Source organism: Mobula birostris, chromosome 29, assembly GCF_030028105.1.
Source record: "Mobula birostris isolate sMobBir1 chromosome 29, sMobBir1.hap1, whole genome shotgun sequence".
NCBI classification, from domain to species: domain Eukaryota; kingdom Metazoa; phylum Chordata; class Chondrichthyes; order Myliobatiformes; family Myliobatidae; genus Mobula; species Mobula birostris.
In genome coordinates this window covers 4,021,193-4,035,117 of record NC_092398.1, presented here as the reverse complement: position 1 = coordinate 4,035,117, position 13,925 = coordinate 4,021,193, and the positions used below count along the sequence as shown (strand labels likewise).

At 45.9% G+C, this 13,925-nt stretch overlaps 1 protein-coding gene across 3 annotated transcripts in view; it reads right to left on the bottom strand.

Moving 5' to 3' along the window:
• Nucleotides 1–13,925, bottom strand: part of cd164l2 (CD164 sialomucin-like 2) — an 81,050-nt gene that overhangs the window by 52,867 nt on the left and 14,258 nt on the right. The gene's annotated exons all lie outside the window — the stretch shown is intronic.

The window sequence follows — 13,925 nt, the reverse complement described above, 5'->3', positions numbered from 1 at the left end:
TCCAGGAGCGAGAAATACCAGTCAGTTGAGTGGTGTCACACCAACAACCTTGCACTCAACATCAGTAAGATGAAAGAGCTGATTGTGGACTTCAGAAAGGGTAAGACGAGGGAACACAAACCAATCCTCATAGGGGGATCAGAGGTGGAGAGAGTGAGCAATTTCAGGTTCCTTGGTGTCAAGAGTTCTGAGGATCTAACGTGGCATGTCAACAAATACACTCAAAAACTTCTACAGGTGTTCAGTGGACAGCATTCTGACAGGCTGCATCATTGTGTGGTATGGGAGCGGGGGTTACTGCACAGAACCGTAAAAAGCTGCTGTAAGTAATATTAGTCAGCTTCTTCTTGGGTACTAGCCTCCATAGTATCCAAAATATCCTCAAGGAGGCGTGCCTCAACAAGGCAGCATCCATCATTAAGGACCCCATCACCCAGGACATGCCTCTTCTCATCACTACCATCAGGACAGAGGTACAGGAGCCTGAAGACACACACTCAATGATTCAGGAACAGCTTTTTCCCCTCTGCCATCTGAATCTGAATGGAAATTGAACCCATGAATACTACCTCATTTTTATTTTTATGTAATTTCTATAACTTCATACTATTTTTAATTTAACATACATATATATTTACTGTAATTTACTTCTCTTTCTATATCATGTATTGCATTGAACTGCTGCTGCTACATTAACAAATTTCACAACACATGCCAGTGAAAATAAACCTGACTGTGATCTGTATACACACACACACACATAAATATATACAGAAGCAGTAAGACATTAAATAATTAGTGCAAAAAAGAGAATAAAAAAAAGAAAAAAAAGTGAGGTAGTGATCATGGGTTCAATGTCCATTGAGAAATCGGATGGCAGAGGGGAAGAAGCTGTTCCTGAATCACTGAGTGTGTGTCTTCAGGCTCCTGCACCTCCTCCCTGATGGTAGCGATGAGAAGAGGGCACGACCTGGGTGATGGGGAGGTCCTTAATAACAGATGCCACCTTTTTGAGGCAGGACTTTTTGAAGATGTCCTCAATGCTGGAGGGAGGCTGGTGCCCATGATGGAATTGGCTGAGTTTACAATTTTCTGCAGCTTTTTCTAATCCTGTGAGTGTCTTTGGTGACATACTAAGATTCCTCAAACTCCTAATGAAATATCGCCGCAGTCGTGCCTTCTTTGTAATTGCATCAATATGTTGGGCCCAGGATAGATCCTCAGAGATGTTGACACCCAGGAACTTGAAACTACTCACCCTTTCCACTTCTGATCCCTCAATGAGGACTGGTGGGTGCTCCCTTGTCCTACCCTTACTCGTCATTCTGTTCTAATTATACTCAGACCATAAAACCATGAGACATTGGAGCAGAATTAGGCCATTTGGTCCATCGTCTCTGCCATTTCATCATGGCTGATCCATTTCTCTCTCAAACCCAATCTCCTGCCTTCTCCCTAGAATTATCCATGCCCTGACTCATCAAGAATCTATCAACTTCCGTCTTAATTACACTGAATGACCTGACCTCCACAGCCACCTGTGGCAATGACCTCCAGAGGCTCACCACTCTTTGGCTAACGAAATACCTCCTCACCTCTGCTCTAAATGGATGCCCCTTTATGCTGAGGTTCTGCCCTCTGGTCCTTGACTTCCCCACTGTCAGACATCCCACCCTGCAAAAACTCATTCCAGGGAGGTAGCACCATCAATTTGCGGGAGACTTCCGGGAGAGGTGGGATGTCTGCAATAGAGTAGCTCCTTAGCAGCTGGCCAGCTAGTTTAAATAACGTTAGCTATGCTAACGAACGAATGACACCTGTTAAACTCACCTCAACATGTCTTTTACAGTCTTAACCCACCATGGGCAATAGAAAAGTCACTGTTGAAAACAGTGCAGCGAGCAACACTGTCATTATTTTGATCCCTATTAGGCAGGGGTACACTTTAGTGTAGTCTGGGGTGACGTATGTTTTTTTTGGAACACTCTGCAATGGCGCGCTCCCGCTCGCGCTCTCTCGTGGTCGCTCGCACGCTCTCAAGCGCTCTCGCTTGCTTTCTCTCTTGCTCGCTCTCTCTTGCTTTCTCTCTCGCTTTCTCGCTCGCTGTCTTTCCCTCTCTTGCTCACTCACCCTCTCTCACTTTCTCGCTCGCGCACTCTCGCTTGCTTTCTCTCTCGCGCCGACGCTCTCTCTCGTGGTCACTCTCGTGCTCTCTCTTGCTTTTCTCTCGCTCGCTCTCAAAAAAATTGATTTCCGTGATATTGTATATAATTTGTGGGCATCAGGGAACCACTATTAATATGCAGGAGACTCCCGGAAGTTCCAGGAGAGGTGGGACGTCTGCACTGTAGGAAACATCCTCTCTACATCCACTCATCTTGGCCTTTCAACATTCGATAGGTTTTACTGAGAACCCCACAACCCCCCAACACCTCATTCTTCTAAATTCCAGTGAGTACAGGCCCGAGCCATCAATCCTCCTTACACGATAAGCCTTTCAATCCTGAAATCATTTTCGTGAACTTCCTGTGAAACCTCTCCAATGTCAGCAGATCGTTTCTTAGATAAGGGCCCAAAATTGCTCACAATGCTCCAAGTGAGGCCTCACCAGTGCTTTATAAAGCCTTAACGTTACATCCTTGCTTTTATATTCTAGTCCTCTCGAAATGAATGTTAACATTGCATTTGCCTTCCTCACCACCGACTCAACCTGCAAATTAATCTTATTCTAAAACAAAAACACTTACACTATATATTTTAAGAAAAAGTTTTCAAACAATTTAAATTTAACAATATAATATTGTTTAATGCCAAAATGGCAAATTTTATAGTTACAGGATGAAACTTTTAAAAGCGCGTTCTGATTGGCTATATCGCCATCTGGTATGGGGGCCTACTGCAGAGTTGTAAACTTAGTCAGCACCATCTTGGACACTAGCCTCCATAGTATCCAAGATATCTTCAAGGAGCAATGCCTTAGGAAGGTGATGTCTATTATCAATGAACCCCATCTCCCAGGGCATGTCCTCTTCTCATTGTTACCACAGGTAGGAGATACAGAAGCCTGAAGGCACACACTCAGTGATTCAGGAACAGCTTCTTCCCCTCTGCCATCTGATTCCTAAATGGACACTGAACCCATGAACACTACCTCACAACTTCTTGTTTTAATTTCTGTTTTTGCATTTATTTTAACTATTTAATATATACTTACTTAAATTAAGTTTTTTTCCTATATTTATCATGTATTGCTGTCACAAAGAGAACAAATCTCACAACACATGATATTAAAACTGATTCTAATTCTGAACTAGAGGCCGCACCATGGGCAGCACACATCAACAGTCTAGTTCAGCCCTGAGTGACTGATGTAAATTATTAGCCAAAAGGACCACCTTCAAAAGTTGGAAGACATGAGCTTACTGGCATTTTTTGATAAGAATTTGGCATGACATACAAAGTGGTTTGGTGTATGTATCATATCATATCGATTGTGAGAATTGGTAACTGTGCATGCAGTTGGACCTCCTGCAATGAGGGGGGGCACTCTCTTCTGAAACGGTAGGCTTTCGAGTGCATATCTAGTCTTGGCGGGCCAGGTTCCTAGCTCCTATACGGCAAGTTGTACTGTGTACCATTACCAGGGTATCTCTACCAAAGGAGGTGTAAGGTGCTCCTTCCCTCCTCTAGGCAGCAGGTCACCCTTGGGCAAGGTGTAGCACCTGCTTAGCCCACCTATCAGGGTCATGGGAGCAGGTGGTGGATGGTCGTATCACAAGTCCTGGTTACGTGACCACTGATACCAGGGAGACAATCTCTGAAGAGTATTGATAATGGCTGGGGTCACCCATCTTGTAAAGACACTGCCCAGAAGACTGCAATGGCAAACCACTTCTGTAGAAAAACTTGCCAAGAACAATTATGGTCATGGAAAGACCATGATCGCCCACATCATATAACACGGCACGTAATGATGATGTCATACGACACAGCACATAACGAATGAATGAATCATACTACTGTTCTTGCTCCACACAAACGGAACAATGTACACAAGCTTCTGGTGGAATGGGGCCACAACACCTCTAGTCCATTCACCAGTTAATAAGATTACAGCTGATCTAAAGATTAAGGAAAGATTAGTTTTATTTGTCACATGTACATTGACACAAACCATGAAATGTGTCATTTGCGACAACTCAAAAGTGTAAGGATTGTGCAGAGACAGACTGCAAGAGTCACCACACTTCCAGGCCATCACAGCGTGAACATACAAAGATAATTCTTTTCCGGCGTATCTGATGAATAAACTCTTCTCGGGCTTCTAGCCGGGTACAGGTATCGATTTTAACTGACATTTCAATGAGAAAATCTGCCACCTTCATCTGGGATGACGCCTGGGCACGTCCAGTCCTGTGGTATTATACTCCTGTCCTCCACCTCGCCTGATTGGTTAGTCCTCATCCAATCAGGTTTCTGATGTCCCACCTTGTTTACAATCAAATTCCAGTTCTTACTTAGAGCCAGACCTTTGTCTTTGTTAAGTCTTTTTCCCTAGTTTTATTCCAATGGCTTCCTTCACCAGGCGGCCCTAAAAACCACTGGTGCAGCGCATATTTTTGTGCCATCCAAGTCAATCCTTTGGCTATTATGAATGCAAAGCTCTGCTACTGTCGATTTCTCCGGGTAACCCAGATGGATACACCTTCTGTGCTCCTTGACGCAGGTTTCCGCCTGGCTGATAAGCACTGCTCCGCATTCACAGGGGATCCTGTAAACACCAGCCGTCCTGAGTCCCAGGTCATCTTTGACCCACATAAACTGGGATTTGAGCTTCCTTATGGGTTTGTGGATGGTGTTAATCTGCTGTTTCTTCAGGATCCTGGCGATCCCTCCAGAAACTGAGGAGGAGAAGGAGAAGATGGCGACACACCTGCGTGTGCGCAGCCCTCTGGTGAAAAATGATATCGTATCTGTTAAATAGGGGCCGTGGGCAATTCTGATTTTATGGAGAATGGACGTGAAAGCACAGAGGAACATCTGGAGAAATTTCTGAAACGCCCGTTCACTGCTGTCGTTACTGTGTGGTCGGGAATCTTTCGGAGGGTAGGCCTCAAAATCCCCAGCCTTGCCTACTTTTGGCAACTGAGAAGGAGGTCAAATCGTTCGGACCAAGATGGCGCTCAGTACTCGGTGTCGGAGAGCTGATCAGAGCTCGAAGTTTTCGGATGACTCAGAGTCAGATTGTGATCAGCATGGCAGGGAGAGTTTTTCTTCCTTCTCCCGTCTGTGTGAGATGTGGGACATTTGAGAAACTTTGAACTTTACTGTGCTCATGGGCTTCTTCATCACGTTATGGTATTGTTGTACTGTTGTAACTATATGTTATAATTATGTGGTTTTGTCAGTTTTTTCAGTCTTGGTCTGACCTGTGTTTTGTGATATCACACCAGAGGAAATAATGTATCATTTCTTAATGCATGCATTACTAAATGACAATAAAAGAGGACTATGTGTCTTCATAATCTAAATATAGGGAAAACAGGAGGTAGTGACGGGTTCCTCCTCGTTGTAGGTATCCTGGTTTTTCCATTTGGCCCTTTTAAGGGCTCAATTGGTTTCCTTCACATTGTAGCTATTCGGTAGGAACATTGGGCGTTATTGTTTGATTTCCTCGTGGAGACTTCCCAGGTCTGAAATAGTTTTCATACAGTTAATCGAAGTAGAAAGAACCGCTCTATGTTGGTAGGTGTGCTGGTGGCTGCTATTATTGGGGTACAAGTCTGTGTGAGTGGGTTTCCGATAGATACCATGCCCGAGGCTACTTGTGAGCGTTGGATTTCGAGTGCACGTCTGCCGTCTCCGTAGACCTGGTTCGTACCTCCCAGACAGTAGGCTGAACAGTGCGTACCGTTACTAACATTACTCCATAAAAAAACGTTTAATCATACTACTGGGGTGGGGAATGAACCTGACTGGTAATCACTGGCGCTGCAGAGCGATTACACTATACGCTACACTACTGTGCTGCCCAACGGGTGCCCTTCAACTTTCCCATCTCATCCCTAGGAACATTATTTGCTTGTGGTCCGAACAGATCCCTGCGATCCAGAGGCTGTCCTTCAGAGGGTTTGAATACCAGCCAGTTCTGTTCAATGGAGCAACTCACACAAAATGCTGGAGGAACCCAACAGGTCAGGCCGCATCTATGGAAGTGAAAAAACAGCCGACATTTCGGGCCCAGACCCTTCTTCAGGACTGGAAAGGAAGCGGGAAGATGCCAGAATAAAAAGGTGGGCGGAGGGGAGGAAGGGTAGAGAGAAGGTGGTAGGTGAAACCAGGTGGGTGAGAAAGGTCAAGGGCTGGAGAGGAAGGAATCTGATAGGAGAGCAGAGTGGACCATAGGAGAAAGGGAAGGAGGAGGGGACCCAGGGGGAGGTGATAGGCAGGTAGAAGTACGAGGACAGACTGGGGAATAGAAGAAAAAGGAAGAGGAAGGGAAAACAAATTACCAGAAGAAGAAATCAATGTTTACGCCATTAATAGAGGAAGTGCTCAGTAACATTGGGAGGAATTAGCAGCATTGATTTTAGGAGACCACTTTCTCTGTCTGGTAAGTCAGGAAGCAAGATAAATGGTTGGAAATTTCAAAATTTACAGCCAATTTATTATCAAAGTACATACAGGACTGTGCAAAAGTCTTAGGCACATACAGTATATATAACTAGGGTGCCTATGACTTTGGCACAGTACTGTATTTGTCAATGTGAAGCAGAGAGCGAGTTTGTAACTCTGGCGGGAGCAAAGGATGTCGGGAATGGCGAGGGTGGAGCACCGCATGAGGGGTGTGGGACTGGTGGCAGAGAAAGAGTGCCAGGGTGAGGAATGGTGTGGTTGCAGACACACCCAGTCCTGAGACACAGGTAAGGTCACTTGATTCCAAACAGTTGGTTTATTGATCATTACAGAATGTCTCTCTGGTGCTTCCCATTCCCTGCCCACTTTCCACTCTCAGTGCACAATAGAAACCCGTATCAGAATCATGTTTATCGTCACTCATGTATGTCATGAAATTTGTTTTTTTTTTGTGGCAGCAGAACAGTGCAATACAGAAAATTACTACAATACTATGCAAATGTATTAGGCACCCCAGCTAGTACTGTGTATGTTACCATATACAATCTTGAGGATATTTTCTTTTTACAGGAGAAAAGAAATACAATAGAATTTATGAAAAACTACTAATAACAAAGACTGACAAGCAATGCTACAAAAAGACAAATTGTACAAATAAAAAAAATATTGAGAACATGAGTTATGGAGTCCTTGAAAGTGAGTTTGTATATTGTTGAATCAGTTCAGAGTTGTGCAGAATGACATCATCCTCTCCATTTGAGGAACCAGATGGTTGAAGGGTAACTGTTCCTGAACCTGGTGGTGTGGGGTCCAAGGTTTCTGGTTGGTCGGGGGGGGGGGGGGGTCCTTGACAATGGATGCTATCCAACCATTTATCCTGCTTCCTGACTTACCAGCTGCAGGAAGTGGTCTCCTAGAATCAATGCTGCCAATTCCTCCCAATCTTACTGAGTGCCTCGCCCTTCTACACTCTATTGATGGCATGGACATCGAATCCTCCTTCCAGTAATTTGTCTTTTGTTCCTCCTCCCTCTTATTCTATTCCCTACTCTGGCCTCTTACCTCATCTCCTCGCCTACCTTTCAGCTGGTGTCCCTCCTCCTTCCCTTTCTCCTGTGATCCACGCTCCTCTCCTGTCAGTCCACGTTGATCCACGGCCTGCTCTTGTGCCAAGATGAGGCCACCCTCAGGGTGGAAGAGCAACACTTTATCTTTCATCTGGGTGGCCTCCAACCTAATGTTATGAATATTGATTTCTTCCGGTAGAAATGTTTCCCTCCCCCCTCCTCTTCTTCTATTTCCCCACTCTGGCCTCTTAACTCACCTCACCTGCCTATCACCACCCCCCCCCCCCCACCTCTGGTGCCCCTTGTCCTTCCCTTTCTCCCATGATCCACTCTCCTCTCCTATCAGATTCCTTCCTCTCCAGCCCTTTACCTTTCCCTTGGCTTCACCTATCATGTTCTAGCTATCCTCCTTTCCCTCCCACCAACTTTTAATTCTGGCATCTTGCTCCTTCCTTTCCCATCCTGAAGATTGGTCTCGGCTCAAAGCACTGACTGTTTAAACATTTCCATAGATGCTGCCTGACCTGCTGAGTTCCTCCTGGTAACTGTGCTCAAGGGTGGGGAGGGCTTTGCCTGGGATGAACTGGTTGTATCCACCACCTTGGGGCTGCAGAACCCCAAGGGATTTTTAAAAAGCCTCGCATCATGAAATTTTATTCTCAAGCAGAGGCCTTGGCATGATTTCCTATTTCTGACTTTTCAAATATTCTCTTCCGGAAAAATTCTGCGGGGACAAAACAATCTCTGTCTTGGCAATAGCACGTCAGGCAGCTGGCTCTGTTAAAGGTACAAGATCACACTAAATAATTCAAATTCAGCTCTGAAGAGCAAACTTAAAAATGAAGACTTTGCAGTCACTGGACTCTGTGTAAATCAACACATCTGAAGCTTTAGAATTACAAAGGGTTTCAAACTAACATCAAAATAGAAATACCGTACTGATAGTTGTGTATTTAATATTTCAGTAATATTTGAGTAATCTTATAAATACACTGTTGATAAACCATTCTTTGTTAGTTGAAATAATTCATTACAGGTTATATGTAAAGATATGTGAATTGTATACATCACGTTTCTCCAAGAGGACCACAACCTTGTCATGGGGTTTCAAGGCCTGCATGCCTCAATGACCCAGACAGCGATGTTGGCTGGAATCTCTCTGCTTGCTTCACCGCTGCTGTTTAGGACAGGAATGAAGGTCATCCATCTCTGGTGGTGTTCAGGGCTTCCTTCATCACGTCAGGAGCTTCCTCTCGGTTTTCACTACTGTCAGCCATGCAAGTCCGGGTGGAGACTCAGGCATACCGTCACACTCAGATGTAGAAGGATTCTTCATTGCTGTTTCCATAATAATTTTATTTTACCAGTCAGGGTTGTTAACCCAAGTTGAACCCCTGAACCTGGAGGACCGGTGAACCACTCGTAGTCTGGCCTCTACCCTTTGACCTGTTTGGCATGGGTGACCCTACCAAGAGCCAAAGCATGAAGCCCTGACTCCAGCCAACAAAGCTCTCTGGGTCATTGAGGCACACAAGCCTCCAAACCCTACGACAAGGTTGTGGTCCTCTTGGAGGATGGTGGCTGGAATCAGGGCTTTATGCCTTGGCTCTTGGTAGGGTCACCCATGCCAAAAAGGTCAAAGGGCAGAGGTCAGACTAAGAGTAGTCCACAATTCTCCAGGTTCTGTGGTCCAGCTCAGAACTAACAACCCCGGCTGGTAAAACAAAACTGTTACAGAAACAGCAGTGAAGAATTCTCTACATCTGAGTGGCCAAGGGCAGACAGAGATGGAGGTCCTTCGCTGCTGCCCTAAACACCAGCAAGGATAATGGGCAGCAACCATACTTCATGACGCTCCCACGAGCTCTCTGCACGGCTCGCTTAAAGTAAAGAACAAACTGAGACTCACATCTCTCGGCTCTTCTTGTTTTTCACCTTGAATTAACTCTTTGAAGTTATAAAACAAAGCGGATAAGCTAAATATGCAAAGCAACTCACACAAAATGCTGGAGGAACTCAGCAGGTCAGGCAGCATCTACGGAAATGAATAAACAGTCCACATTCAAGCCGAGAAGCTTCACCAGGACTGAGACGGAAGGGGGAAGACACCAGAATAAAAAGATGGTGGGGTGGGGAGGGGGTTAGCAAGAGGGTGATAGGTGAAGACAGGTGGGTGAAAGGACAGGGACTGGAGAGGAAGGAATCTGATACGTGAGGGGAGTGGACGAAAGGAGAAAGGGAAAGAGGATGGGACCCAAAGCAATAGTGAGAAGAGGTAAAAGGTCAGTGGGGAAATAGAAGGGGGGGATTTTTTTTAACCAGAAGGAGAAATTGATATTTATGCCATCAAGTTGGAGGCTCTCCAGACAGAATATAAAAAGTGTTGCTCCTCCACCCTGAGGGTGGCCTCATCTTGGCACAAGAGGAGGCCATCGATTGACATATCAGAATAGGAACCCGCTTGTGGCTGAGTTGAGGAGTTGCAATGAAACCAAATGAAACCCAGGCTGAAATTCATTGGGCCAAATAGATAATATTTGGATTCAGATTTAGATTCATTTATCTATCTCAGGTACATTGAAACATACAGTGAAACATGTTATTTTTGTGTTAACAACCAACACGCCCGAGGATGTGATGTGGGCAGCCCGCAAGAGTCGCTACACATTTCGTTGCCAACAGAGATCATCCACCACCTTCAGCAGAGGATCACGAGCAACAGCACCAGAACAAGACAAAACAACAGCAATACAAGCCCAGATGTTGGGATTTTCAACTCTAGTCCCTGCTCCGAAATCGCAGGCTTGACCTGCGGGCCTCTACCTCCGCGTTCACTGACCTCTGGGTATCACCCCAGGACACGCCAATCACGTTTGACCTTCAGGTCTCAACTGACCTGACCTCTGGGATCGGTGACCTTCAACCACATCGCACATCGGGCCTCGACTTCCAGACTCACATCATCCTCTAATGCTGGCAGCCTGGAGAATCACTGGGCCTCGTGACTCCCACCCCTACAGACCTCCAACCTGAACTCTGGGATCACTGACCTTCAACCACAGCACACATCAGCCCTCGATTTCCAGACTCACATGCCCATCACCCAGACCATGCCCTCTTCTCATTGCTACCATCTGGGAGGAGGTCCAGGAGGCTGAAGACACACACACTCAACGATTCAGGAACAGCTTCTTCCCCTCTGCCACCCATTTTCTGAATGAACATTGAACCCGTGAACACTACCTTACTATTTTACTAAACCCGATTCGGATTCTGACCTGGACCTTCAATGCCGGCAGCCCGGAGAATCACCGGCCCTCATGACTCCCACCCATACGGACATCCGATTTGGGATTCACCAATAGTGGATTCGCAGGTCTCCTCAGCGCCAGACGACCTGACCTCCAGGATCACTGACCCCAGAGGGTGATTGCTTTCAACAGTATCGGCAGTATGCTCTGTGGAGCTTCCAGTATTAGGTTCCATAAACTTCAACTAAACCAAATTTCAGAAGAATCATGTCTTGCTATAATATTGGACACTTACCTGCTTAGCTTGAATTTTTAACTTAGAAAACAGAAACATAAAACACCTACAGCACAACACAGGCCCTTCGGCCCACAAAGCTGAGCCGAACATGTCCTTACCTTAGAACTACCTAGGCTTACCCATAGCCCTTTATTTTTCTAAGCTCCATGTCCCTGTCCAGGAGTCTCTTAAAAGACCCTATCGTATCTGCCTTCACCACCGTCGCTGGCAGCCCATTCCACACACTCACCACTCTCTCCGTAAAAACTTGCTTGCCCCTGCCATTCCCTCTGTACCTACTTCCAAGCACCTTAAAACTGTCTCCTCTCGTGTTAGCCATTTCAGCCCTGGGAAAAAGCCTCTGACTATCTACACGATCAATGCCTCTCATCATCTTATACACCTCTATCAGGCCACCTCTCATCCTCCGTCGCTCCAAGGAGAAAAGGCCGAGTTCACTCAAGCTATTCTCATAAGGCATGCTCCCCAATCCAGGCAACATCCTTGTAAATATCCTCTACACCCTTTCTATGGTTTCCACATCCTTCCTGCAGTGAGACGACCAGAACTGAGCACCGTACTCCAAGTGGGGTCTGACCAGGGTTCTACATAGCTGTAACATTACCTCCCGGCTCTTGAACTCAATCCCACGATTGATGAAGGCCAATACACCGTACGCCTTCTTAACAACACAGTCAACCTGCGCAGCAGCTTTGAGTGTCCTATGGACTTGGACTCCAAGATCCCTCTGATCCTCCACACTGCCAAGAGTCTTACCATTAATACTATATTCTGCTCTATGTCACTCTGTCCCCTCCCCCAGCTGCCTACTACCTCCCTCTTGGTTCCGCCTCCTTCTACTACCCGCTGTGTTTTCCCCTATTCTTTCTTCACCTTTCCTGCCTATCACCTCCCTGCTTCCCCTCCCCGCTTCCCCTCCCCCACCCCTTTATCTTTCCCCTTACTGGTTTTTCACCTGGAACTTACCAGCCTTCTCCTTCCCACTTTCTTTATAGGGCCTCTGCCCCTTCCCCCTACAGTCCTAACGAAGGGTTCCGGCCCGAAACGTTGACCGATCTTTTCCACGGATGCTGCCCGACTTGCTGACTTCCTCCAGCGTGTTGTGAGTGTTACTATATTCTGCCGTCATATTTGACCTACCAAAATGAACCACCTCACACTTATCTGGGTTGAACTCCATCTGCCACTTCTCAGCCCAGTTTTACATCCTATCAATGTCCCGCTGTAACCTCTGACAGCCCTCCACATTATCCATAACACCTCCAACTTTTGTGTCATCAGCAAACTTACAAACTCATCCCTCCACTTCCTCATCCAGGTCATTTATAAAAATCACAAAGAGTAAGGGTCCCAGAACAGATCCCTGAGGCACACCACTGGTGACCGACCTCCACGCAGAATATGACCCATCTACAACCACTCTTTGCCTTCTGTGGGCAAGCCAGTTCTGGATCCACAAAGCAATGTCCCCTTGGATCCCAAACCTCCTTACTTTCTCAATAAGCCTTGCATGGGGTATCTTGTCAAATGCTTTGCTGAAATCCATATACACTACGTCTACGGCTCTACCTTCATCAATGTGTTTAGTCACATCCTCAAAAAATTCAATCAGGCTCGTAAGGCACGACCTGCTTTTGACAGAGCCATGCTGACTATTCTTAATCATATTATGCCCCTCTAAATGTTCAAATATCCTGCCTCTCAGGATCTTCTCCATCAACTTACTAACCACTGAAGTAAGACTCACTGGTCTATAATTTCCTGGGCTATCTCTACTCCCGTTCTTGAATAAGGGAACATCTGCAACCCTTCAATCCTCCGGAACCTCTCCCATCCCCATTGATGATGCAAAGATCATTGCCAGAGGCTCAGCAATCTCCTCCCTCACCTCCCACAGTAGCCTGGCGTACATCTCATCCGGTCCCATTGACTCATCCAACTTGATGCTTTCCAAAAGCTCCAGCACATCCTCTTTCTTAATATCTACATGCTCAAGCTTTTCAGTCCGCTGTAAGTCATCCCTACAATCACCAAGATCTTTCTCCGTAGTGAAGTTACATCACATTTTTCCATGAAGAGTGACTGAGGCCACAGGATAGTTGGTGTTTCACTGTACTGACTACATGCAGAATTATCTCTGTGACTCCCATACAAAGACATTGTTACATTGGGAGGGTGGGGGCTCTTCATTGAAAGCTGTGGAATGTTGAAAGACCTGGATAGAGTGGATGTGGAGAGGATGTTTCCAATAGTGGGAGAGTTAAGGACCAGAGGACACCACCTCAGAAGACAAGGACATCTCTTTAGAATAGAGATGAGGAGGAATTTCTTTTGCCAAAGAGTGGTGCATCGGTGGAATTCACGGCCACTAATGGCTGTGGAGGCCAAGTCAATGGGAATATTTAAAGCAGAGGTGATTGTTTTTGACTGTCCATGAACAATACCTTACTAACAGTAGTTACTAACTGTAGTTCATTTGGCCTTTTTCAGTTCCATGGTTTTTTTCCACATTCTTGCCCAATCTTTCTTGATGCTGATTGGTGGGCTGGGGGCTTTGGGGTTTGATGTTCTTCTTGTTATTTCTCCTGGTGGGTGATCTGTGACTTTTTATGCGAGGGAGGGGTTGGGTTTTGTGAGTTTTTGTTTCTTATTCTTTTTGTGCAGGGGGAATTG